The sequence below is a fragment of the Camelus bactrianus genome, chromosome 12 (assembly GCF_048773025.1).
Source record: "Camelus bactrianus isolate YW-2024 breed Bactrian camel chromosome 12, ASM4877302v1, whole genome shotgun sequence".
NCBI classification, from domain to species: domain Eukaryota; kingdom Metazoa; phylum Chordata; class Mammalia; order Artiodactyla; family Camelidae; genus Camelus; species Camelus bactrianus.
Genome location: NC_133550.1, coordinates 6,322,712 through 6,349,845, shown reverse-complemented (window position 1 = coordinate 6,349,845; position 27,134 = coordinate 6,322,712). Strand labels below are relative to the sequence as shown.

At 37.4% G+C, this 27,134-nt stretch overlaps 1 long non-coding RNA gene across 1 annotated transcript in view; it reads right to left on the bottom strand.

Annotated features, from left to right (window-relative positions):
• LOC141579342 (uncharacterized) overlaps positions 1-2,755 on the bottom strand; it is a 62,153-nt gene extending 59,398 nt beyond the window's left edge. The window contains exon 1 of the long non-coding RNA XR_012510528.1: positions 1,293-2,755. This is a non-coding gene — a long non-coding RNA (uncharacterized LOC141579342). The remainder of the gene's footprint in view (positions 1-1,292) is intronic.
• Between the last annotated feature and the right edge of the window lie 24,379 nt (positions 2,756-27,134).

The following is a 27,134-nucleotide window of genomic DNA, read 5'->3' as shown; positions in this document are numbered from 1 at the left end:
AAGACAGGCACAGCTGGCTGGACAAGAGATGGTGTACTCAATGTGTCCTGCATGGACAGCTGGATAGCCAACGATGGGTAAGATCCTCAGAGGAGGACAACCTAAGACAGGCACAGCCGGCTGGACAAGAGATGGCCTGCTGAATGTGTCCAGCATGGATGGCTGGCTAGCCAATGACAGGTAAGATCCTCAGAGGAGGACAACCTAAGACAGGCACAGCTGGCTGGACCAGAGATGGCCTACTCAATGTGTCCAGCATGGATGGCTGGCTAGCCAATGACGGGTAAGATCCTCAGAGGAGGACAACCTAAGACAGGCACAGCCAGCTGGAGAAGAGGTGGCCTACTCAGTGTGTCCAGTATGGACTTGGAATTGGAGAGAGAAGGCATCACTCGGTCCTTGAGGCCGTATGAAGTGGCCTTATAATCTAAGTGAATGAATGACAAAGGAGAGAGGGAGGGAGAGAGAAAAGAAGGAAGGCGGGATGGGAGGGAGGGGAAGGAGGAAGATGTGCTTAAATAACTCTTATGAGTCTGAATTCTGAGGTGGCTTGAGTGTTCAAAGGGGGCGACATTAACTTGGGCATTTAGGACAACAAGACAGAAATCACACCACAGGGCAGAGGCTGGCTTGGTGGGCAGTGCCGGGCAGCCAGAACTTTCTGTGTTGGTATTAAATGCTCCCTTAGGATTGGCGCCATCACCCACTCAACTCCCTGTCCCTAGGGACTCTGATTCCACTAAAGCCTGTCCTGGATGTTAACAGGTGTTCCAGGGCCGTTTTCCCAGGTACTGGTGTTTGATTTTGGGAGCGAAGTTTACGTCTGGCACAGAAGAGAAGTCACACTCGCACAATGGAAGATAACATTTCAGCTGGCAAAGCACTTATGGAACAGAACCTTTGACTATGAGAACTGTGACATCAACCCACTGGATCCCAGAGAGTGCAACCCGGTCATCCCCAGGTACCACGTGGCTCACAGCAGCCTCAGCTCCATCTGCACCACCAGGAACTGAACACATTGCTTCAACCATGGCCAGGCTGGCCCTGCGCAGGCCAGCTCGTCCTGTTCTCTGCACACTGTGTTGACCCCACAGCAGCCCAGGACCACCAGCACATGGAGCTGACCCCCTGCAGAGTTCACAGGCAGCCTGAGAGCAGCCAGGAGCCTTCTCTTTTGTGTGTTGCTGTTAAACCACGTCCTCCCCATCCTTGCTTCCCACACAGGGTAGCAGATTTATGGAAACAGTACACCTGAAAACACAAACAGCTTTGAAAATGATTCAGACAACCTCATGGTTGAGAGGCTCTTAATGGCTGATTATGGTAAAGCGGGATGTTCCGTCGCTCACTTCTTGCTCTTCCAGCTGATGACGGAGAGTAACTGTCTTGGATGAGATGGTTTCTGAGGCCCCTTCCAGCTCTCAAATTTTGTGATTCTTGGTCCTTCCACCAAATGTTCTTTGGTGCCACTGTTGGTCCCAGAATGATGCCAACTGGTCCGGGAGGCTGACTCAGTTGTGATGGTTTTTGAGAGGAAAAGAAGGTAGAGGAAAGAGAAAGGATGCAGCTGTAGCAAGATGCAGCATGACTGAAAATTCCCAGCGTCTCCCAGTGTGAGTTGGACAAATGCTGTTCATGCCTCATGTCGGAGGCGAGGGCTGCTAATACCACCTCCACATTAAAACATAACTTGGTTTAGTTTACTTGTTATTTAATTTAATGTGAAACATATTCAGCCTAGAATTCTTAGAATTTTTAATGAAAAACTCACCTATGACCAGCATTAACATTTTGCTGCATTTTTCCCAATCCTTTTTTAATGTCTATCTGTCTTTAGAACCACCCATCCACCCACCCATCCACCCACTCACCCTTCAATCCATCCATCCATCCATCACAGATGGCAACAGAAAAGGTGTTTATATACGATGTAATCCCTAGTTTCCATAGCTGTTTTTTTCCCTTCCATGGTATAGTGCTTTTCAGAGTACTTCTGCAATATATAAAATTCTTAGCTATGAGCAGGATGAGTTTATAATACCTTACAATGCAAATCACAACCAGGAAATAGAGTAGTGGTAAAGTATTACTAGAAAAATGACACTTTATTTACACAAGTGCATGAATAAACTGTTCCCAGAGGGAGTGGGTTTCCAAGGATGCAACTTTGTGATTTATGTTTTTGTACAGTCATGCTTTTACTACTAATTTTTTTAAATTTAGCATTTAGCTCTACTATAGCTGTGATGATTTGCAGAACATAAAAGAAAACATGGCTCTTTCCCTCCAGCATTTTATGTAACACCTTTAAAAGGAGGAGACACACGAGTTTACAAACATTGAACATATTTATATAGTTTCTGGCCAAAGGTGTTTTTACCTTATGAGGAATTTGTTTTATTTTTCACCTTGTAGGCATGTCCCCTTTTTCTAAGTGTGTTGTCTTGGCTCTTCTGAGGGTTTTTTCTTTCTTAGATAAGACTCTCTTGGTTGCAAACTAGAAACTCAGCCTGAGCTGCTTAAGAAAAAGGGGATTTCATTGGCGACATCTTGGGATATCACACAAGAATAATACCTTGAAACTCGGCAAACTAAGGAGTCAGCCCCAGGTCAGGAATAACGAGAGCCAAATATTGGGAACCCCTAAGGTGCTGTCCTCTTTGTCATCATCTGTTTGCTTCCATTTCTATGCTCAGGTCCTCTTCCTCCTCCTCCTTCTTCTTCTTTGTTTTACATCTGGATGGATTTTCTCTCTCTCTCTCTCTCTTTTTTTAATGTCCTACTTGATTCTCACTGAGATCACCTTTCTCTTTGTGTCTGAATCTCGGCTATCACCAGTCTTTGCATTCCTATTGCTTGTGAAATTTGTAGAATGGTCAGGTTTGTATTTTAAAAGCATAATCTTGAGAAGAAAAATGCATTTTGGTTGCAAAATTTCAAATAGTTTGGAAGAAACCAGAATGAATGACTGTAGATGAGTTCGACTGTATCAGCAGTTGGGGTAAGAGGAAGAAGTAGCTTGGGCCAGGGTGGTAGTGTTGGAGATAGAGAGGGCAGAAGTAGGCACACAGGGACAGAACTCGGTTGGATATTGAGGGTGAGTGAGAATATGTCTAAGGCGATGTCCAGGTTTCTGACTTGCATGATGGGTTGATTAGGGCAGTCATTCACTGAGGTTAGACCACCTCAGTTTGGGCAGTATGATTGTGATTTTGGTTTTGAATGTATTAATGGGAGGTACCTTTGAGGCATCCAGGCAGAGCTGTTAAGATGGTGTTTAGATACGAGTTTTGCAATCAGAGGAGAGTTTTTGGCTTTTGGTTTAAATATTTGTATAGGCACTATAGCATGTTGTTTAAGAGGATGGGCTTGGCATCAAATAAAGCTGACTCATAAAAGCTTGCTATGCTTCCCTTGGGTTGGCTACTTAACCTTTCAGTGTTATTTCTCATCCCTGAAGTATAATTGTACAATTGTACCTACTTCATAATTGTACCTACTTCACACAGCTACTGTGAAGATCAATTGACATGATCACAGATAAGGTGTTCAGTACCTTACCAAGTACACGGTATGCATCCAGTAAGTGCTAGGTGGTGGTATTGTTTTTTACACTTCTGTGAACAGGAATCATGCCTCATTCATTTTGCCTTTTCTCATAATACTAGGTATTAATGAGCCACTGTAGGAAGGAATGGGAAGTGCAAACAGTGTGAACAGTTGTCATGACTACAGTATAGTAATATTAACATGGCATGAATTGAAGAAGGAAGAGGTTGGGTTGGTGGGAGTGAATTTAATACAAGGACCAAGAAAAGGCCACTGGATTTGTTGATTAGGTGGGAAATGTTAATCTTCTTGAGTATAATTGGACTAAAGTTGTAGGACTATAAAGCAGATTGAAGCTGATTACAGAATGAATGGGTAGGGAGAAAATGGAGTCAACAGGTGTGTTTTTCTCATACTGTTAAAATTCTCAAGCAAGAAAAGAACTATGAAGACATTTGAAGTGTGTAGTGACAAAATGACCTTAAAATGCCTTGGGAGTATTTAGTTTTTCCAATTTGAAAACTGTTCTCAAGACTGAAAAAAAACAGGCTGTTGTCATCTGGCAAGATGGTAAGTAATCATCACAATTCTCTGAAGTGATCATTTCACAGTTTCATATTTTGTGACTACTGGAGGCTTCTAGCAACACTGCTGCCAGAGCTGATACAGAGGACTTCTACTTCTACCCTTGCTGTGGACACATCAAAACTGTGGACAAAAATCTAGCAAGGGCAAAGAAATTCCTGAGTCTGATAAACCAGGAGGTCCCAAGTGCCAGAAGTGAAGAGAGAATTCAAAGTGAAAGTATAATTGGGAGCTCAAGGCCTGTGGTGGTTTCAGAACTGGGCGTAGGCCCCAAGAGCTTGGTCCTGAAGGTCTCATGAAGGAACATGGCTTTAGGTCTGCATAAAGAAGGAAGATGGAGTTGAGGTCCTACTGTGTAAAACCTCAAAGGGTGTCTTATCTGTGCAAAGACTAGAAAAACCTTGTGCACTGGGCTGAGGAAGTGCAAAAAAAATGCTCTCTTCCTGGAGTTGTACATAATTAGGAATAAAAAAAGAGAAAAGCTGTACTTCACAATATAGGTTAAAATTTAACATTGCTTACAGGGCAGCTAACCCTCAAACTGAGAAGTTAGCACAAAATCTGGTCCAGAACTACAGGGACCAATGGAGCCCTCAGAAATTAAGTGTGAAACTGTCCTGCAGAGCAGGTGAACAACCTAGGACTCTTGAAGAGACAACTCATGCTAAATATAACCCTGCAATTAAATATTGCCAGCCACACAAGGAAACAAATCACTCCAAAGGAGATTTGGCAGATGTTGTATATAGGAGAATTGGTACTCCAGGTGGGGCTCCTGGGACACGGGATGGAAACCATTGGGTTGAAATTACTAGAAACAAAGAGGGTAAGACTGCAATAAAAGAATGTCACGGATTAGGAAAAGCAACACAGAGATTTGGAAAAGAGCCAAATAGAATTCCTAGAAACCTCAACCTTGATGGACAGGTTAAACAGCTGACTAGATATAATTGAAAACTATTAGTCATTGAGGAGTTCTGAGGAAGTTGCTTGGAATACAGTACTGATGGATAAAGAGATGGAAAATGAGTGGTTAAAACTCATGAACTGTAGTTTGAGAAAGTTCAATATTACCTTCTGTGAGCTTCCAGAAAGAGGAAATAGAGTGAGAGAGATACTATCCAAAGATACAGTGGCTGAGAGATTTCCATAATAAATGCAAGGCTTGAGTTCTCAGGTCTAAGAAGCAAAGCAAACCCTGGGGAGGATAAATAAAGATAAATCCATACCTAGACATGTTGTAGATGAAACACAAGAACCAAGAAAGAAGCGACTTGAGGAAAGCCATTGTCTAGACTGGAAAACATTTTGGTAACAGAAGATGATCGAATATATCTTCAGAGTGCTTTGGAGGAGAAACAAACTCCAACCTGGCATTCTATATCCATATGAAACAATATTCAAGAGTAAAATTGAAATGAAAGCTTTGTAGATAAGGATGAAGTTGATCACTCGAAGAGATTTGCAGAAGGAACTACTAAAAGATGTACTTCAAGAAGAAAGAAACTGAAAGCTGAAGAAAGGAGTGAAGTATAAACAGGCAAGTGCTAAGACAGAAGAGAATCTAGGAGATCAGCTTAAATAGCAATTTAGTGGGGATACAAGCAAGCAGGTCGTGTTCGAGTCTGGAGATTCAGCTTAGTACTTGGGAATATGAAGGATTCAGGTAGCAAGAGACTGAGCATCAGGAGTTAGGAACTCAGTGTGTAGGTAATGACAGGATTCTCACTGGGTAGGACCAAACACCAAGACCTTCATGTTCAGACAACACATTCCAAAATCATCTCCTTTACATTCCAAATTGGGGTCTTAGCTGTGGAAAAATGGGACTTGGGTCTTAGCTCTCAGAGAGCTAGATCAAATGCACAAGGGTAAAGTACATTTAACAACATTTTAAGTGAAGCATGCATATTGAGGTAGGACTATGGTTCAGGTATGAAGACACTCAATGATTGAGGATATATGTCAGACGAGAATGTAGACATTTGCCATTTTGTGTCACCTTGATATGGTTGGCTGGTTGGTTTTGGCCAACTCCTGACCTTTGAAAATTACTTAAATCTAGTATCACTGTATTATAGTCAGAAAGCCAGTGGTCATCTACATCTTTAACTTTGCTGTTCTCTGTGGGATCACAAGTGTGGAACATAAATAGGAGTATGTTTCTATGTAGATTGATCCTTTGTAGCAACTTAAAATTCATAGTTTAGTATTTTAATAGCTGAAAATGAGGTAACTTATGAGTTTTTTTTTAAACACAAGTTTTTTTGCTTTATAACGTGCTCTTTCTTGAGGTCAATAAACTGAATTTCATCACAAATATTATTGGCAATAAAATATATTTTAAAAACCCAAAACAACCAAACCCCTTTTGCCCTGTGACTTCTTCCAGATCACTTAGTGGAGGAAATGTTGGCAGTCTTAACCTGCTTTGACTCTCATTCCCCTCTTTTCGGGGACAATCTGGGTTGGTTGGAATCCTCTGCCCTATGTGTGATAGTGTCAGGCAACCCTGACCAAAATGGTGAGGATCTGAATTTTCCTGACATCTTTTCTAGTGGCTGATGTGGCACATGAGTAAACTGTTGTACTATGTTGGTATTAAAAAAATATTGTAGAACTGAATCTAATTGACATGGAAAGATGTTCAGAATATATTAGGTAAAAAATGAGGTTATACATGATGTGTAACAGTGCAGTAGCTTGTCGTTGTTGAGTGCTTCTCATGCACCAGGCAGTGTGTTACTGTGTTTCTGTGCAGCTCTATTTTACAGATGAGGAAACTGAGGTGCAGAGAAGTTAAGGTCACCCACTTAAGTGGTGCACCTGGGCTTTGAATGCAGTGCTAGCTGATTCCAGATCCCCTGTTCTTAGGCTTTGCTGCCCTTTGTGTGTGACATGAGCACACGTGGTGGGAAGTTTCTGACTTAGGGTCATCATACATATGTGGGTAGAAAAGGGTCTGGGCCAAAGCAGTGTGCCAAGATACTGGCAGCAGCTGTCTCTTAGTGACTTTATTTTCTTTGATTTTTCTCTAACTTCATATTTTCTATACTGCGCTTAGATTGCATTTGAAATAAGAAATGATATAAAATCTTACAGAAAAGTGTAATAGATTTAAAAAGTAATAGGGGTATAATTTTAAGTCAGAAATGGGTAAGAAATTACTGTTTTATAGTATATATGGTGAGTATGGAAGTAGACTGTCCTGCTTAAAGAGCTTTTATCTGTGTTATAGGAAATTTTTCTTTTTTTATGCCCTTTCTAAGTTTCAAACAATAAGTATTTATAACTGTTTAAAAATTATGAAGGCAATTATTTACCGTGGTTTAGTGGTTCAGGCTGAGGTTGCATTAATGGAGACCTGAGAGTTTGTTTGTTTTTTTTTTCTCCTATTTGAGAAAACTTAAATTACTGTTTTTGGGTCTTATTTTGTTCATCTACTTGAAAAAGGCATGCCGTATCTTAAATTACAGGCTCATTGTAAGAACAAAAACTCCTTTGAAAGATAGATTGATAAACACATTTGTACCATCGATTTTTGATTAGTGCCATTTAATCTTTGTTTTATGATTTTAGTGTCAAATTCTCCCAATAACAACTCTGATATTGAATACATTTAATAAATTCAAGTTTTCTACGGTACTCTGTATGAAAACTTTGAAGCATGCCATTTGTAAATGAAAATTAGTGATTTAAATTTTAAATCTTTTCATAAATTATGGATTATCAATAAATTTATATTAAATATAAATGCAAATTAGAAGAGTGTTACATATGAATGCAGTAATGTAGTAGGCAATAAAAGGCACCATTTTGTGAGAATGGCCCTGGTATACAGAAGGGCCCAGGAGCCATTTCTCTGTTGTGTCATCTTGACTTTTTTTCATGGAGTTCTTCAAATCTTGCCACCTCAGAGCTGCTCTGCTTTTTGTCTGTCCCCAGGTTTGCATGTTCAGCTTTTCCTCAAGTCTGTTTTCTGGTATGCCACCTTTTGCTTAAGCTAGCTGTAGTTGCTTTTCTTTGAGCAAACAATATTCAAACCTTTTAAATGGGAGGGCTTACTAAGCACTGTCAATAATGTTGAATTGCTCTTAAGTTAAAAATTGTACAGATTCTAAAGGTAAATATTGCAAGACAAGCAAAGGAACATATATTGATTCTGAATGGACGTGTTATTCTTGGAATTACAGTAAATGGAATTGGTCTTTGCCTATTCTGATTTTGTTTTCATCTTCCCAGACTAAGTGGAAAGTGAGAATTCCATTCCCTTACCTTGCTTTAGGTGCTTATGTGCCTGTATCTTCTATCCCTCTTTCCAAGGCTTTGCTGCATTCTACAGCCATGCTTCTCCGGGCCCGCCAGGAGTGGGCTCATGCCTGCCTGTTCCTGTCTCTCTTGGCTTACTGTTTTTGAATGGCCATTGTACTTCCCTATCTCGTTAGGGTTACCTACCTGCAGTCTCTCTTCCCATGTTCAGCAGAATTTGTCCTTTCTTTGTGCGACAGCACATGTGGTCTATGTTTAGGATGTGAACAGTGTCAAAAGGTGCCTTTTACAGGTGGAGACATCTAGAAAAGATGGTGTATTAAAATAAGTGTGCCTTTGTGGTTCTTAAGCTTCTACTTTATTCATCTTTGGTAAGCAAGGAGGCTTAATGTATCCTTTCATGACAGGTTTTTACTTTACAGTTATATTTTATTTTGTAGTGCTTATTCCTCATGAAAAATTGCACACATGGGTTAAAAAGTTGTATCCTACCAAAGTATATGTTGTGAAAATGATCTACTTTTCTGTTCCTCAGTCCTCTGGTCTCCTCTGCTTGAGGTTGTTACAGTTCCCAGTCTGAATATTTGTTCAGTGATATTTTATGTGTAGAGATATATGCCTGTCTTTACTCCCACTCTGGCTTTATACAAATAGTAGCATACTGTTACATACTTGGGAGACCGGTCTCAGAATAGTTGTCTTTTTTCATTTAATAATGTATCTTAGAGATCATTTCATATAAGCAAATACAGATATATTTCATTTTAAAATACCTACATAGAAAATGTGCTTTTCAGCCATTGGATGTAGTATATTGACATTATAACATGATGGTGTCATGACTTTTAGAGCTGAGTTCAAATACTGGCTCTGCCATTTATAAGCTGTGTGACCTTGGGCAAATTACATAACCTGTCTGTTTCAGTTGCTCATTTATACAATGAAAAGTTAATATCTCTGCACAAGGTTTTTTATAAGGATTAGAAGAGTTAACATATGCAAAACATTTAGCACAGTGTCTCGCTTTAATAAATCATAAATATTATTGTGCTCATTAATTTTTCAGATCAAATGACCCCTAATGTGTTTCTCTTTCTTCAACTAAAATAAAATACACAAAAGGCATTACATGTTTCTTGACCTTTTGACTTTCATTGATTGTCCTTTTCTTCCAATCTGTTTTTTATATTCTCTGCCTTTTCCCTCCCCACCTTCTCCCCTATGAATAATGTTATGTATTTCTTTTACTTTTGAGGTTTCTTGGCTTGCTGATGACTTTACTGACCTATCATACCCTTCCTGCTGTTGCTTTAGGTGCCATCAATTGTTGTTTAGCATAAAACCTCAACAGAGAAGGATTATTTCTCTTGATGGTTTCTCTGGAGTGAATTTAATATTGGCAATCAGATTTATTGAGGTCACTAGACAGGATGAATCTTTTTGTGATTGGGATTTCAGCTGGGGTAGAACTGAGATATGGACACAGGTGGCAGCTGGCAGAGTAATAGATGTGGGCCTGAGATGCCTCCGCAGCACTTCAACTGTGGGCCTGTCTGGAGGCAGTGTGAGGAGGCAGGTCCCCAGGGCCAGTCGTGACAGGGAGTGTGTGTGTGTGCATGGGTGGGGGTGGGTACAATGACCCACTGCTAACTAAAACTCTCAGGGGTAAGTCAGAGGCCATGGATCCTAACAGGGAATAATACAGAGTGTGATGTGTTTTTAAAAAGGAAAAAAAAAATTTGGTGTGTATCAACTAGATGAGCTACATTACTAAGCTATTTTAATGTTCTGCTTCAGGGTGTAAACAGTCTGGCTGCAGGAAGCCCCCACCCTTTTCCACAGGGGAGGCATGAGTCTCTCTTGCCAGGGGTCTGCCACTGTCATGCTTGGAGAAGTCAGGATTAGTGCACCCAGGAACACTTGTGTACGGCCTTTTAAAGTGATTGAGTGCCCAGAAGAACATCTGAGGACTTAGCTGACCAGTTTAAGGTATTAATTCACATCAGTGTGATTTCCTCTGTATCCACTGGCTGGTGTGGCCTAAGCAAGCTGGCTTACATTTTAGAGGTTTCTTTTATCCTCTCTTCAGGAGTGTGTTTTCTGGCCTCTTGGCCTTGATATGTTTTCACTACTTGGATGATACATATGTGAACTGTTTGATAATCTTAATGTTTTTATCCCTTTTGAGTTTCTGTCATCTGCTGTGGTGATGAAGAAGGATCTGTTATCCACTCCCAAGGTACCTGGTGATGGTCTGCATGTCCTTGGTCTGTTTATTGCCAACTCAAATAGCTTTTCTGAAGTAGAACTATAATCATTGAAGGGAATACCTAGACATGTAGCACTTGAAATACATTTCAAATGTTCTCTTCAAGGATTTAACTTTTGTTACTGTTCCTCTATGTTAAAAACCTGATATCCTCTTCCATTTGCCTAGATCTAACCCATTCTTAGCAGTCTTTCTTTTTTTATTTACTTTTCTGAAAATTTGAACATTTAAAGAGATGATGAGTCAACTCTGTACCAAAGCTTTCTGAGAAAGTGAGAAAATGAATTTTATTTTAGAATTGCCCTGGAGTGGTGGAGGGTATGGTGTGGCAGAATCATAATTCTTTTGCCTTTTGAAATGATTCTTCTAGATTTATTTCTCCTTGCCCTATTCTATTTTGATGTGTGGGTTTAAGAAGCACCAGATGCTTCTGCTTCATACACAATTTCCCCTCTCTCCCTAACCCTCTCACATGCATTTATGTACTGAAAGAGTTAGACATTCTAATTTCTAGACATCTTTGCCCTCCTCTACAGTTACAGTGTTGTTGTTTTTTTTTTTTTCTATCCCTTGTTCTTCTTTACATACAATACCTTGAACACTATGGAGAAAGCTACAAGTTAAAAAAATAGATTTTTATATTATACAGAATAAGAACACATGTTCCTGTAAATTACTGCTTAGCATTTGGAATTGTGTATTTCAGTGTCAGAGGTCCTTCTAAAAAAAAAAACTGGCCTTGTTTAACATTAATTTTTTTTTCTTGGTTGGTGTATGAAAACCTTAAAGATAGGGGAAGCATTTTGACTAATTTTTATTCTTTACAAATAAGTCATCAGAAATCAAACCAAATCTATGATGCCAGTTCATGGCCTTTGTAGATGTTAGTAAAAATATCCTGTATTTTAAGCAATTTCTCTGTTTTAAATAATAATTACAGCTATCCCAGAATAAGTCCTGCTTGAGGTATGAAACTTGTTCAACTACTCATCTTTATTAAGAAATCAAGTAAGACCTTTCATATATCTTTTGCTGCTTATAGAATAAGACCAGGCTTTATATATAGGGTTATGCTTGACAAACAAAAGTTTAAAATAATGGTTTTGATAAATCTCAGGATTAGAGAAATTAGTACCTTGGTACCGAAGGAACAGTGTGGCTAAAGCTAAACAGTCTTACTTTATAAACCCTGCACTCGAGGACAAGTGAATGTAGCCTGTAGACTTTGACAGAGAGGATCACAAGTTCTGTATTTTTCTTCTGAAATGTAACTTTTGCTAACATAATAGGATATAGGGATATCTTACTGTGCTAAAACTTGAAGATCTATCAGAGCTTATCTACTAAAGAAAGGCTTTTGGAATGAAAACTATTAAGTGTATTTATCATACATGAAAATAATTTTTTTCTGAAATTTGAAAATCTTAAAAAATCCAGAAGAAAGATGATGCTATAGAATTTTTTTTTTGACAGATTGCTTAGAAGCCTCAAAGTCAAAGTCAAAATGAATTAGAAAGTCATCTGTGGTTTTCCTAGGTCATTAAGTTTGAGTTGATTTGTTGCAGTGCCAATGATGGGGTCCTGCTGGTTAGGCTGTGGGCAGTGAGTTTGGCCTGTCCTGCTACCCCTGGCTCTGGAGTCTCAACCCAAAAATGTAAATCAGGTGAGGGTATCAGAACCTGTCATGCTGTTGTAAGAACTCAAAAAAGCCACACTCTTAAAAAAAAAAAATAAAACACACTTAAAGGTACTGTAAAGAAAGTACTTTGCAAAGAAACACTAGTCATGTTGTAACAAAAGAGAAGTTATTTTTTAAAGCTTAGATTTAATAAAACTAATGTGGAGTTGTTTTTGACTGCTTTGTGAACATATTTATTAGATTCAAAGGTCAAACCATGTAGGAGTGTCTACAGAGAAGTCTTACTTACACACTTCCCTTCAGTCTGTTTGCCCCCTCCCCTGTCGCAGGTAGCCATTTTTATTAGCTTATTTCCTTTAAAAATACTTTTAAAAATTGAGGTGATATTCACATGATATAAAATTAACCATTTAAAAGTGAATCGTTCAGTGACATTTGGTACATTCACAGTGTTATTCAGTCACCACCTCTGTCTAGTTCCAGAACATTCTCATCACCCAAAGGGAACCTGTACCCATTAGCAGTAGCTACTGGAGCCCCCTACCCCCGGCCCTTCCCCCTGGGCAACCACAAATCCACATTCTGTCTGTATACATGTGTGTATTCTGGGTATTTCATATGAATGGAATCATACAGTATGAGAATTTTTGTGTCTGGCTAATTTCACTTAACAGTGTTGTCAGAGTTGATCCATGTTGTTGCATGCATAAGTACTTCATTTCTTTTTATGGCTAAATAATAATCTATTGTATGTGTCTGCCACAATTTGTTTATCCATTCTTCCAGTGATGAGCATTTGCATTGTTTCCACCTTTTGGCTGTTGTGAATAATGCAGCCATGAAATGCACGTATGTGCATTTGAGTACTTGGTTTTATTTCTTTTGGGTATATTTCTAGGGGCAGAATTGCTGGATTATGTGATAATTATATGTTTAACTTTTTGAAAAATTGTCAAATTGTTTTCCACAGTGACTGAACCATTTTAGTCCTACCAGCAATGTATGAGAATTCCAGTGTTTCCATATCCTTGCCAGTGCTTTTTTTCTCCTTTGTAATCCTAGTAGGTGTGAGTGGTATGTCTTGGTCATTTTGATTTGCATTTCCCTAATGATTAATGATGTTGAGCATCATGTCATATGATCGTTAGGCATTTGTATATTATTTCTGGAGAAATGTTTCAAGTTCTTTGTCCATCTTTGAATTGTATTGTCTTTTTGTTGGATTGTGAAAATTCTTTTTATATTCTTTTTATATTCTGAATACTAATATGATTTGTAATTTTCTCTCCTTCTGTTGTTGGTTTCTTGCCTATACTTCCTGTGTTTTTTTTTGCAAATACAAGTGAATATACACACATATTTTTATTTACCCCAGTCATATATAAAAGATGGCATATTACTTACAATATTTTCTGTAACTTGAATTTTTTCGACCTAACAATGTAATCTGGAAATCTCTCAATATTAGTACATAGGGATTCTCTCTTTTCTCCTTCCCCTGCTACCCACTGTCTTTGCATAATACCTCATTGTATGGATATACCATAGTTTAGTCAACCCGTGTCCAGATTGCTTAGGTCCCATTTCCAGTCTTTTACTATTCCAAATAGTCCATATTGCATAATCTTACATGTGGGTAATTTTACACTTGTACTGGTGTATCTGTGTGGTAGATTTTTCAAAGTGGGATTTCTGCAGCAAAGGCCCAGAGTCTTAAATATGATATCTTTGAAAGCGAAAATGACTTATACTTACCTGAGTTTTTTCTTTAGTGCTTCAATTACATTTCATCACTTCTTTATTCCTGTGAGAACTGCTGTAGAGTGTTGGGGTTATGGCTTACCCAGATAAGTGGCTGCCCCTGTTACAGGTACCTCTGAGTGTTTTACAGGAGATCATTGTTATGTTTTGTATACATGGGTATATCCTCTTCAACTAAAATATAAACATTTAAGTGAATATCCACTTTGGATTTTGATTCTTGATCATAGAAAACATCAAGAGGATCTGCACCAAACTTAGGAATAGTGTCCCTCTTCTTTGCCATAACATACTCTTACCTACATTCAACTTTTTGATTATTATTTTCCTTTATGAAATGAGAGTAGCAAAAATTGACTAAAATATTATAAAAGTTTGCCATTGTTACTGCTTATCATTTCCTTTTATTACATTACCTTCTTGTCTGTGCTTTCCCTCTTTGAAGGATCAACTCAGATACATTCTCCTTGATGGAATCTTCCCTAATTTACCCAATCTAGAATAGTAGCCCCAACTTTCATAGCATACCTATAAGTTCCATTTAGTATTATAGTTATGTACACATAAACTCTTATTGTATTATATAGATTCCTTGATTCTGGAGAGTGTGTCTTTCTCAGAACTTTGAACTTGCATCATGCTCAATCAATTATAGCTGATCATTTTGAGGGAATTAATGTGTAAAGTTTTATGCTGTTTCCTCCCTTTCCTTAATCTCCTAAGTGTAGACGTTCCCCCAGGGTTTCATCTTTGGCCTTTTCTTCCTTATAATCTTATCTACTCTTTGCCAGCTGTCATTTCTAAACAGATGACTTCATCTGTATCTCCAAATTCTAGCCTCTGATCTGAGGTTTGGGTCTGATTCATCCTACCAGAACCTCAAATACAGTAATCCCTCAAGCCAGAGTTGACATTGCATCATCTAGTACCATCTCTGACCTATAGTAAACATGTATTTTGGAAATAAATTCATAAATGAATGTATTTTCCATCTTTTTCTGACTTCCTTTTAAAAATGTGACTCAGATCTTACTTTGCCTACCTATAAGCAAAATAAAAAAAATTGAGAGAAGTAACAACTGGTACCACAGTGATACAAAAAAATCGGAATACTATGAACAATTATATGCCAACAAATTGGACAACGTAGAAGAAATGAATAAATTTCTAGAAACAGATAGTCTTTCAAGACTGAATCAGGAAGTAATAGACAGTCTGAACAGACTGATTACAAGCAGTGATAATGAATTTGTAATTTAAAAAAAAATCCTAGCAAACAAAAGTCCAGGATTGGGTGGCTTCACAGGGGAATTCTACCAAACATATAAAGAGGAGCTAATATCTGTCCCTCTCAAACTATTCCAAAAAGTTAAAGAGGGTGGAACACTCCCAAATTGATTCTATGAGGCCACCATTACCATGATACCAAAATTAGACAAAAGACAATATACAAAAGAAAATTACAGGCCAGTGTTTGTGAATATAGATGCAAACATCCTCAATAAAATGTTAGCAAACAGAATTTAACAATATATAAAAAGGATCACACACCATGATCAAGTAGGATTGTTCCAGGGTTGCAAAGATAGTTCAATATTTGCAAATCAATGTGATATACCACATTAACAAAAGGAAGGATAAAAATTACATATCATCTTAATAGATAGAGAAATTACATATCATCTTAGTAGAAAAGCATTTGACAAAATTTAACATCCATTCAAGATGAAACATTCTCATCATAGTGGTATAGAGGGAACATATCTCACCATAATAAAGGCCCTTTATGACAAACTCACAGATAACATCATTCATATTTTCAATGGGGAAAAGCTGAAGGTATTTTCTCTAAAATCAGGAATAAGACAAGGATGCCTACTCTTGCCACTTCTATTTAACATAGTATTTTAAGTCCTAGCCACAGCAATTAGACAAGAAAAATAAAATATGGCCAAATAGATGGAAGGGAAGAGGTAAAACTGTCACTATTTGCAGATGACATCCTGTGTGTAGAAGACCATAAATATTCAACCAAACAACTCTTAAAACTAATAAATGAATTTGGTAAAGTTATAGCATACAAAGTTTATATACAGAAATCTGTTGCTGTTTATATACACTAAGAATGAACTTATCAGAGAACACAAGAAAACAATCCCATTTAAAATTGAATCAAAAGGAATAAAATACCTAGGAGTAAACTTAACCAAGAAGGTGGAAGTCCTACATTCTGAAGAATAGAACTCATTGATGAAGGAAACTGAAGATGATACAAAGAAAGATACCAATGATATTGGCTTGGAAGAATTAATATTTTTAAAATATTCATATTACTCAAAGCATCTACAGATTTAATGCAATCCCTATCAAAATACCCATGACATTTTTTCACAGAACTAGAACAAATCCTAAAATTTATATGGACCAACAAAAGACCCCGAATAGCTTAAGCAGTCTTGAGAAAAAGAACAAAGCTGGAGGTATCATGCTTCCTGACTTCAGACTATACTGCAAAGCTACAGTAATCAAAACAGCATGGCACTGGCACAAAAACAGACACATAGTTCAATAGAACAGAATAGAGAGCTCAGAAATAAACTCTCATACTTATGGCCAGGTTAATCTATGGCAAAGAAGGCAAAAATGTACAATGGAGAAAAGTCTCTTCAATAAGTGGTGCTGGGAAAACTGAATTGCTACGTGTAAGAGAATGAGATTAGAACATTTTCTCACACCATATACAGAAATAAAACTATTGTTTCCACAGGAAGATATTTCATATACATTCCCTGTTTTTCTACTGCCTCAACCTGAATGTGGACTCCACCTACTGTCTGGGCAATTTTAATTTAATGACTAACAGCCTTTTCAAAGAATACCTTGGGGATTACTTCTTAGTCTTAGAAATTTTATTTGGCTTTCCAAAGCTTACCAAGTTGAGCCTAGGATTAGAAGCTCTTCACCTGCCTCTAGACGTAACTAAACACCTTTCCAGCCTATTCTCTTATTCTTCTGTAACCTAGCCTGTTTTAGCTAGTATTTTCCATCTCTTGGTGTCACCATCATCCACTGAGTCACTTCAGCTAGAATCCTGAGATTCATCTTGAATCTGCCTCTTCCTTCCTGACTCTTCCTCCTCCCCTGCTGCATCCAATTAGTTTTGAAATCCTTTGGATTTTACTTCTCTAAATATTTCTAAAATCTGTCTTCATCATTCTAACTGATTTTTCTCCCCAATTCTTGGTCAAATCCAGCCTCCACATAGCTTCCAAAACAGAAGTCTCACCATGAATCTCTGCTTATAATGGCTCTTACTGAGACCTTTGGGGATCTTCATAATCTGAGCCTTGTTTCCTCTGCTGTGTAACCTCTTCTTGGTTTCACCTGGCATTCTCAGAATATTGAATTGTGCTCCCTTCTCCCTAGCACGCTATGTTGTTTTCACCTCCTTGCCTCTGTTTTGCAGGTCCCTTTAGCTCTGAAAGCTGCCCCTAGCCCCCTTCTTTCATCCCATCTTTGGCCAGGTAAACTTGAGCTTATTCCTTGAATCTCAGCTCAGGTATCACCACATCTTTGCAGCTTGTCTGTTTTTGGTGTCCACCATGTGAAGAATTGTCTTGATTTCCACAGTATCCTGTGCATCTCCCTATCTTTGTACCTTCCTCATTGTACTTTACTATGTCAGTCTCTTTCACCAGTCTGAGAACTTCAAAATATAGGATTATTTTATTCATTATTCTAGTCCCTGCACCTGGCACAGTGCCCACTGTATAATAGGAACCCAGTAAATACCTGTTAAATGAATGAATGCGTTGTGTAATTTTTTCTTTATCACCTTTTATGCCTGTACTTGTTGAATTTTTAGAGCTTGCTGTAAAAGATAGGAAGAAAAAATATGGTTAACGTGGGCCAGCATTTCGGTGGCTCATAATATACCTGGAGTATCTAGAGGAAAATCGACTTCCAAGTTCATTCACTGTTGATCAGGTTCAGTTCCTTGCTGTTGTAGGACTGAGGCCTCTTTTCCATGTTGGCTTTATCCAGTAGAATATCTTTCCCTGCCTTTTAATTTCAGGGTTTATATGACCTATTTCCATTTGTTCAAGCCCTTTGGTCTCATATTGCTGCATATGTGATGAGGATTTTAGTCATGTGATGTATCTCATAATGTGAAGATAAGCTTGAGAGAAATGAGTTTAAATGGACTGTTGTTCCCCATAGTGAAGTGTAGTATATATTTTTCTATGGAGATGTGATTCATGTTTCTCTTTCTCACATTGCAGATTCAGGCTCAGATTATTTTTCTTGGCATTCCTGTCCTTTATCTTAGCATTTGAAACCATTTAGTAGACTTTTTTTTTTATTATAAGCAGAATGTTGTTTTTTAAAAGTACACTTCTTATTGAAATAGATGTACAGAAATGTATACAAATACTATATAACTTGATAAATTTTCACAAATGGAACACACACATGTAATTGATACCCAAATCAAAACATTAGAACACATACCAGTATTCCAGAAGCCTGACTACTGTATGGCCCTTTGAAAGCAGTGCTTTGTTTGCCCATTCATTTGATGAACTTTTTGTCTACTTAGTCCTTTTTAAAAAATATTTTAAGAAGTAGGTATAAAAGATGATCTTTAACCTGTTTGGAGCATGGGGTAAGAGTAGTTAAGAAGTAGCTCCTGAAAGTTTGTTTCTTACAGAGGATGGGACCTTGTGAGCAAAGGTGTTGTGAGGCTAGATTCCTTATCTGCTCAGTAACAGGAAATAAACTCTCACTGTATAGCTAACTTCTAGTTATAAAAATGAGCTTTGCACTCAAAACAAGAGTAGGTTCTTAACTTTTGCTGTTAAAATAAAACAGAAACTGGAAAACTGTTCTTTAAGAAAGTCATCCTAATGGGGTCAGTTTGAAGTGGTGGTTGGTTTTATATCTTTAAGACCAGAGATTTTAGTTTTTTCTCTTTAATTTTGTTAAACCTGTGCACAGCAAAAAAGTAAAGGGCGAGATTGCAGAATCTATATATTTGAAAGTTCTTGTGGTCCAACATTCGAAAGGAAGTCCTTTTTCCATGCTTAGTTTTTCTGTTTTAGCATACAGCATGCTTTCCATGTTGAACTTTTCTCTTTTAACAGAGAATAAGCTCTAGGAAACTATATTCAAGCCCCATATAATGAGGTAGAATTTGCTAATGGAATACCTATTCATTATGTGTCCTTAGAATTGCATTTATTGTCACCATTACAAAAAGAACTCTAGACCCACTGTGAAGTACAGCTTCTTGTCTTCCTCACCACATTTTGGTGATACTTGAGTCTCACAGGTCCGTCTTGAAACACAGATTCTGATGTGTTATTCTAATGTAGAAATTTGACAACTTTAAGTAAAAGACCATATCATAAGCACTGATACTCAAAAGATTCACGATCTGAGGATCAATGGCTTATTTTTTCTTATTACTTATATTTTAGCAGTCCCATTCTTATATATAATATCACAACCTTTATATGTGTAATCTTAACCTATTACTTTGTATTTCTCTTAATGTCACTGATTATTGCATATATTTATACATGACATAAGTAATTTTACTTTTTATTTTCATTAATATTCAAAGAATACTAACTTCAAAAGAAGAAAAATTTGGATACATTTTAATTTGAGAATTCAGACATTACACTTAAAATTCTTTTTATTTAAATCATGTGGAGAAGCTGTTTTTATGTAATCCTGGTTCCCGGCGATCATAATGATTTTAATTGTAGAAGGAAGAATATAACAGTAACTATTTCCATAATAGAACTGTCTTAAGGTATTAAAGTGCAAATCAACAAAATAAACCAGCTTTTTGTGTAAAATTATTAGTATCTGAATAGTAGTTTTATATATCTTTGAAAGCACTAGAACCAGTGCTTAAAAAAAAAACTACATAATCCTTAGACCCCTTGAAATTCTGCAATTTCATTCAACTGATTTTTTTGTGAGCAGGAAGAGCTTATAGATGGTGGTTATAATAAAAGTTGCAGGCTTTTAGAAATCATGACTAGACTGCCTGAGTCAAATGTATTCCCTTTGAGAGACCTGAAAAAGACCATCACACTTGGTTGTATCCATATACATTCTCTTTGGGAGAAAAAGCCCACCAAAGAAAAAGACAATTATATACTTAGGTATTTATATATGACTTGTTAAATGTCTCTTAATGTAACACCAATAAGATGGTTAGCCACCACCCCCTAAACCTCCTCCTATGGCTTAGGATTTGTAAAAATGCTACTTGTTCTTTAAAAAAAAAAGGTTGAGTGTAGAAAACTACAAAGAATGTAAAAATTAAATTGGGAAAGAAAAGAAAGTAAACATCAACAGAAGTATTCCTTCCAACAGATTAACCATTGTTAACATATGTAGAAGTGGGATCAAATTGTATGCTATTTTTAATCTTAGCCTCAACAATCTGTTGCTTTTCAAATCTATAAATATAGACATGGACCGTTATTTTTAATGGATCCTCTTCCACTGTGAGTCAGATTTTCCTTAACTCTCAGATTAATAGACATTGAAGTTGTTCAAGTTCTTCTCCACCTTAAATCATGACGTGATGAATATGGTTATTTACATGTCTTTTCCTGCTTGTCTGATAATCACCTTAGTTAGAGTAGATACCTTGGAGGAGGATTGCTGCATCCCAGATTATGTCCATTTTGTTCCGTATCGCCAGGCTGCCCTTGAGAAATGTAGTGTTAATTTATACTTTGACTGAGTCCTCATTTCCACAACTTCTCACCAGCTGCTGCTTTGTTGGTCTTTTAAAATTATTGCAAGTCAAAATACGCAAACTGATAGTTTCTTTGTTCCCATTTTATCTTTCATTTATTTTTTATTGCTTTAACTTTTTATCACAAAAAATGTAAACATATGCAGCATTGGAATATGTACCTGTCACCCAGTTTTTCACCTCAGTAATTTTAGCTCATTGTTAATCTTGTTTCTTCTACATCCCACCTGTTCCCTTCTGCCCATTCATTGTGAAGCAAGTACCAGACATTATAATTTAATGTGTAGTAAATTATTGCTTAATACTCCATTTTTATTTAAATCTGTTACTGAGAATGCATATTCTTTTATATACATGTTGGGTACAGAGTGGTTATACATTTTAATTTAGCAGTGAATTAGTTGATTTTCTTTCTCTAGTTTTATACCAGCTGCATTAGTGTAATTTAGAACTTAGGTTTAATAATCTTAAGATGTTGGATGTAAGGATAATATTCAGTTCCAGGAAAGTAACTAGACTTTGTGCTGGTCAGATAACATCAGCATTTAGTCCTGGGTATGATATGTTCAGAAGGATACTGACAAATGGGCATATCCACAAGAGAGTGGTCAGTGTGGGGAAATTAGGGAGTAATCATACAGAGGTTGGTGGGGATCTTTAAGACAAAACTGAGGGAAGAGGTTGGTGAATGGGGGCAACTATCTGAAGTTGTGTCATGTGGGAGGGTTTCAGGGAGATAGCAAGGAAGAAGCTACTAATTAAGTAGCAATAAATTATCTCCTCTGGCTCTCATACTTAGCTTTTACTGATTTTGTTTATACACAGTGATTAGTTATTGGCACGAATGATGCTTTTGGATTTCAAGAAAAACCTGAGATGATCTTTGTCAGGTTTTATTCTACAGCCAAGTCATAAAAAACCATTCAATTTCTAGACTTTCATCTTTGTCATTTCTTTTGTTGTTACATTTTGTTGTTTTTTTCTTTTAAACTTCCCCTTTAACATGAACTTTTATTGGTGTTAATAAATATATTTAGATTTCTCAAGTTTCCCCAGATTTACTTGTAGTCATTTATGTGTGTGTGTGTGTGTGTGCATCCATGCATTTAATTCTGTGCAACTTTATCACAGGTGTAGGTTTGTGTTTCTCCAGTTGAGATGCAGACTAGTTCTGGTACTAAAGGGGGTCACTGCATTGTGCTCTCATAGCTGTCTGATCCCCAGTCCCTGATCCGTGGCAATGACAAATTTGTTTTCCATTTCTGTAGGTTGTCATTTAAAAGTTTATGTAATCTTTTAGGATTTTCTTTTTCAGTTAGCATAATCCTCTTGGAAGTCAGCTAAGTTGTGTGTTCATCGATGGTTCATTCCTTTTTGTTGCCGAGGAGTATTCCATGACACAGCTCTGCTGGGGTGTGTTAGCCATTGGCCCATTGGAGGGCGTCTGGGTTGTTTGTAGTTTTTGGCTGTTGCCAGTAAAGCTACTGTGAGCATTTATTTGCAGGGCTTTGTGTGAACATAATTTTTAATTTCTCTGGATAAATCATAGGTGTGCAGTTTCTCAGTTTATAGTAATTGCATGTTTAGTTATAAGAACCTGTCAGACTATTTCACAGAGTGGCTGTACCATTTTAGTATGCCACCTGCTATGTAGGAATGGCACAGATTCTCTGTGTCATTGCCAGTGTTTGGTATAATTGCTTTTTAATTTAGACATTCTGATAGGTATGTAGTGATATCTCAGTATGATTTCACTTTGGTCTCGCGATTGTTGATGTTGAATGTCTTTTGATGTCTGTTCATGTTGTTTGCCCATTTGATGATTAGATTTTTTTCTGTTGAGCTTCGAGAGTTCTTTATATGTTCAGATACTTGTTTTTGGTTGGATATGTGGGTAGCAAATATCTTCTTCCAGCCTGTAGCTTATCTTTTCATCTTCTTAACAGGGTCTTTACAGAGCAAAAGTTTTTAATTTTGATAAAGCCCAACTTACCAATTTTTCCTTTATGGGTTGTTATTTTAGAGTCAAGTCGAAGAACTTTTTGCCTATCATTAGTTCCAGAAGATTTTCTCCTGTTTTTTATCTAAAACTTACAGTTTTAAGCTTTACATTTAAGTTTGTGACTCATTTTGAATTAATTTTTTGCATAAAATGTAAGACTTAGGTTGACTTTTTCCAGCCCCCACACCCCCCATAGTAGCCCAGTTGCTCCAGCTCTATGTGTTGAAAAGGCTATTTTTTCATTGAGTTGTGTTTGTAACTTGGTCAAAAATAAGTTGGGTGGATAATTATATGTATATATTTCTGAGTTCTCTGTTTTGTTCCATCTACATATGTGTCTGCTTCTCTGCCAATACTACACAGTCTTGATTATTCTAGTTGCACAGTAGGCCTTAATATTGGGTCAAGTGGTTCATTTTGTTCCTCAGTGTTAAATTGTTGTAGCTATTCTAGGTTCTTTGCCTTTTCATGTAAATTTTTGAGTCTTCTTGTCTGTGTTGACAATGTCTCTGTTTGTGCTGGGATTTTGATAGAAATCGTGTTAGATCAGTGAATCAGTTTGGGGGAACAATTGACATTCTTTAATGAAAGGTTTGCTGGTCATGAATTCTTTTGTTCTCTGTTCCTTTGTTTCAGAATGTTTTAATTTTTTCCTCCATTTCTCAAGGATAACTTTGTTGATATAGAAGTTATAGTTGACAGTTTTTTTCTTTCAGCAGTTAAGAAATGTGTCATTTCCTTCTGGCCTCCATGGTTTCTGCTGAGAAATTTGCTGTCATTGAACTGTTATTCCTCTGTAAGTAAAGAGCTATTTCTCTCTCACTGATTTCAGTAATTTTTTTTTTTTTAAGTTTTCATTAATTTGCCTTGGTATGGGTTTATTTGGGTTTATCCTGTTTGGGATTCATTCAGCTTCTTGAATCTGTAGACTTTGTTTTTCACTAAATTTAGGAAATATTTTACTATCATTTCTTTGGGTATTCCTTTTGCCCCACTAGCTTTCACCTTTCCTTCTGGGACTCCAATGATACAGATTTTGAATCCACTATCCAGTCAAACACTCCGTAAACATAGGTGTCATCCTCGATGCCTCATTCACATTATACCCACATAGCATTATTTTTCCTCCCAAACATCTCCCTAAAGTGTTCCTTTCTCTGTGTTCCTTTCTCTCTGTTTCTGCTGCTGCCACCCTGATCCACGCTGTCATGGTCTCTTTCTGGGACAACTGCAGTAGTTTTCTAACTGATCTAGTCTCACCTATTCTGGTCCCCTTCCAGTCTGTCCATTGCTCATTGCCAAAGGGATTTTTGAAAAACAAAAATAACATCATGTCACCCCATCCGCTTATCCTTCAGCGCCTTCCCATTGCCGACTGGATAAAGACCAAACCCCTCACCATGGACTATGTCGTCCGGACCCCGCCTCCCTGCCCTCCCCCTTCCTTTCCTCTAAACAGTGAAAGCCCTGCTCCCTCCTGCTGTGGGGCTTTGCCCTTGTTTCTTACTAACTCTGTCACCCTTTGGATGTCCGCACATGTGTCCTGTCCTCAGGGAGGCTGCCTTTGACTTCCATGGAGACTACGTGAGGACTTGTAGGCTTCCCTTGTCCCTCACAGTCCTTTACATACATATAACTTTAATTCTGTGATAATATGATTAATGTCTCTCTCTCTTTTTTTTATTTCCCATCATTTTAAACTTGGTGCTGCAGAATGCTTATCACATAGTTGGGACTAACATATTTCTGAATGAGTGAATGAATGAAATGAATGACTGATGTCAGATAGACCGCGGTTGCGTCCTGACGCTTAAGCTTGTTATGTGACTGTGAGCAAGATTTTACAGAGGTCAGTTTTTCTAAAAGTCTTTCTTCTTCATCTGTTAACTGGAGGTACTTACTGTACATAACATAGTAATATAAATGAAAGTACATAGTTTAGTGCCAGCCTGTGATGAGTACCAAAAATCATCAAATGATTATGATGATTATTAGAGAAGTGTTTGTAATTTCTGGTTTTCTAAAGTAAGTGAGTTTTCTGTGTGGATTTAAATTACTTTTTCTGTCTTTAAGGGAAAAAATGATGGGACAGGGCTTAGCCTTGTGAGGTGCCCTTCTGGGCTCATTAAAAAAAAAAGTGCCCCTCCCACCCCTGCTAATCGTTCTTGTAGTGATGGTCTTTCCATATATTTCTCTGCATTAGTTTCTGGTTGCCTTCAACATGTTTCCTCCATAATGGGCTATATGAGGAGAATGATTTAGTGGTGACTTTGGAACCTGAACTTAGACACATTCCAGGTACATGGGCCCCAGAGTTCTTCCTTTATCCCACTCCAGGCACCCATAAGGTCAGGACCATTTTCCCATCTTTGGCTGTATACATAAAGTACCTGGGCTGAAATGTATCTCAGCTTTATAATTTACTTATTTGTCAGTTCAGTTTTTTGGTATATTTTTACAAAATAAGTTGTAACTTTATACTGTATATTAAATTAATCCTTATCTGGAGAGAATATGCATTTATACAATTTTTTTTCCTTTAGAATTTGACACTGAACTATAGTTTTGAGTATTTTTAAAATAATGTACTTTGTGTCGCTAAGGCTAACAATATTACTAACTGAAGGTACAGTAGAGGAAGACTTCTGAAAGGAAGGGCACAAACTCTTACAGAAACTAAGTCAGAAATTTTGAGTGTGGTGGAGACAATGCTGTAAGTGAGGCACAACTGGAGAGCTCCCCAAGGCAAACTGGAATCATGCCTCCACTTCACAGTGGTTAGTAGAATTCTAAGGACAAACTCTGTAGTGCCCTTTTTGATTTGTGATGCAGTTCTGCTTCTGGGATGAAGCAGAGGCCCTCATGTCAAGTTTGTCACTTGTGACAATGGATGGCATTCTCTGGAGGTTACCATAACTTTTCCAACGTTTTAATAACACTTGCAAATTCAACTATGAGTAAAATTATTGTGCTTTCTCTCTGATACTGGATAAATTCTAGGGGCTTACCCGGAGGACAAGGGGAACACTATTCTTTCACAGACAGGATTCTGATCGAGTTGGTGTCCTAACCTCAAGAACTGAGTTGGGTTATCTTGTCAGTTGGATTCTGTAGCCGGGGCTGTGAGCTCAGCCATGTGCTGTCTCTGGCAGGTGTACCCTTCTTCATCTGATCTTATCTCAGAATGAGTATATTTGCTTTTTGAGCCATGTTCCAGTCTACAGTTCATATGAAATTTCTTGTCATTCTTGCTTATCATGTAAAATAATAACTGGCTCCTTTCTGTTGTAGCATTTGTTGGTAATGGCAGAACTATCCAAATGATTATGATAATCTGTCAAGAGGATTACACAAAGTATTGCCCCACCCCATCTCCATAGCACAGTTGAATTGAACAACATAGAGGGAACTTTCATAGGTTAGGATTTTGACTGATTTACTGTGTCTTTAAACCGATGTGAAATGACTGGAGGCATTGAGTTTTTAAAGTTGGAAATATTTACACATCATCCACGGTAAACATTATGTGCCATCAAATTCTTTTTTGTTAGTATCTTTTTTCTAGTTCCCTCGATAAATATGCTTTTAAATATCTTTGTCTTTGTTGTTCCCTGTCTTCCCCTGTCTCTGTACTTACATGATCAAGGATGTGAAAACATATATGTAGTTAGTAAATATGACTTTAAGGAAAGACATAAAATGTTGATAAATGTGGTTACACCTGGGTGCTAGAATTTGGGATACTTTTTACTTCTTTATACTTTGCTTCATGGAGAGCATATATTTATTTATTTATTTTTGCAGGGTGGGGATGGTGGTGGTGTAGTTAGGTTTATTTATTTATTTACTTAGGGTTATTTATTACTTAATGGAGGCACTGGAGATTGAACCCAGGATCTCGTGCATACTAAGCATACACTCCACTGCTGAGCTATACCCTCCCTGCCAAGAGCGTGTATTTTTAATAAAGTCAGTAAAAATTAGTAAAAAATCTGTAAAATTTTTCTATAATAAGCACATATTACTTTTACAGTAGAAAAATGCTTTTAAAATTGTTAATAATTAAAAACACAGTAAAGTTCTGTATATTGAGCAACATCTGAGTTGAAGCTAAACACCACTTATATTCCCTTAAAAAAGAAAATATTTTTACTTATAAATTTAAGAGCCACACTCATGGGCATGTGAGAGTTGTTGCCCATTATACGTTCGGTTTATATAAAGACTGTACGTGGTGAAACAACACTACAACTGGCTTTTGGAGAAATGGGCT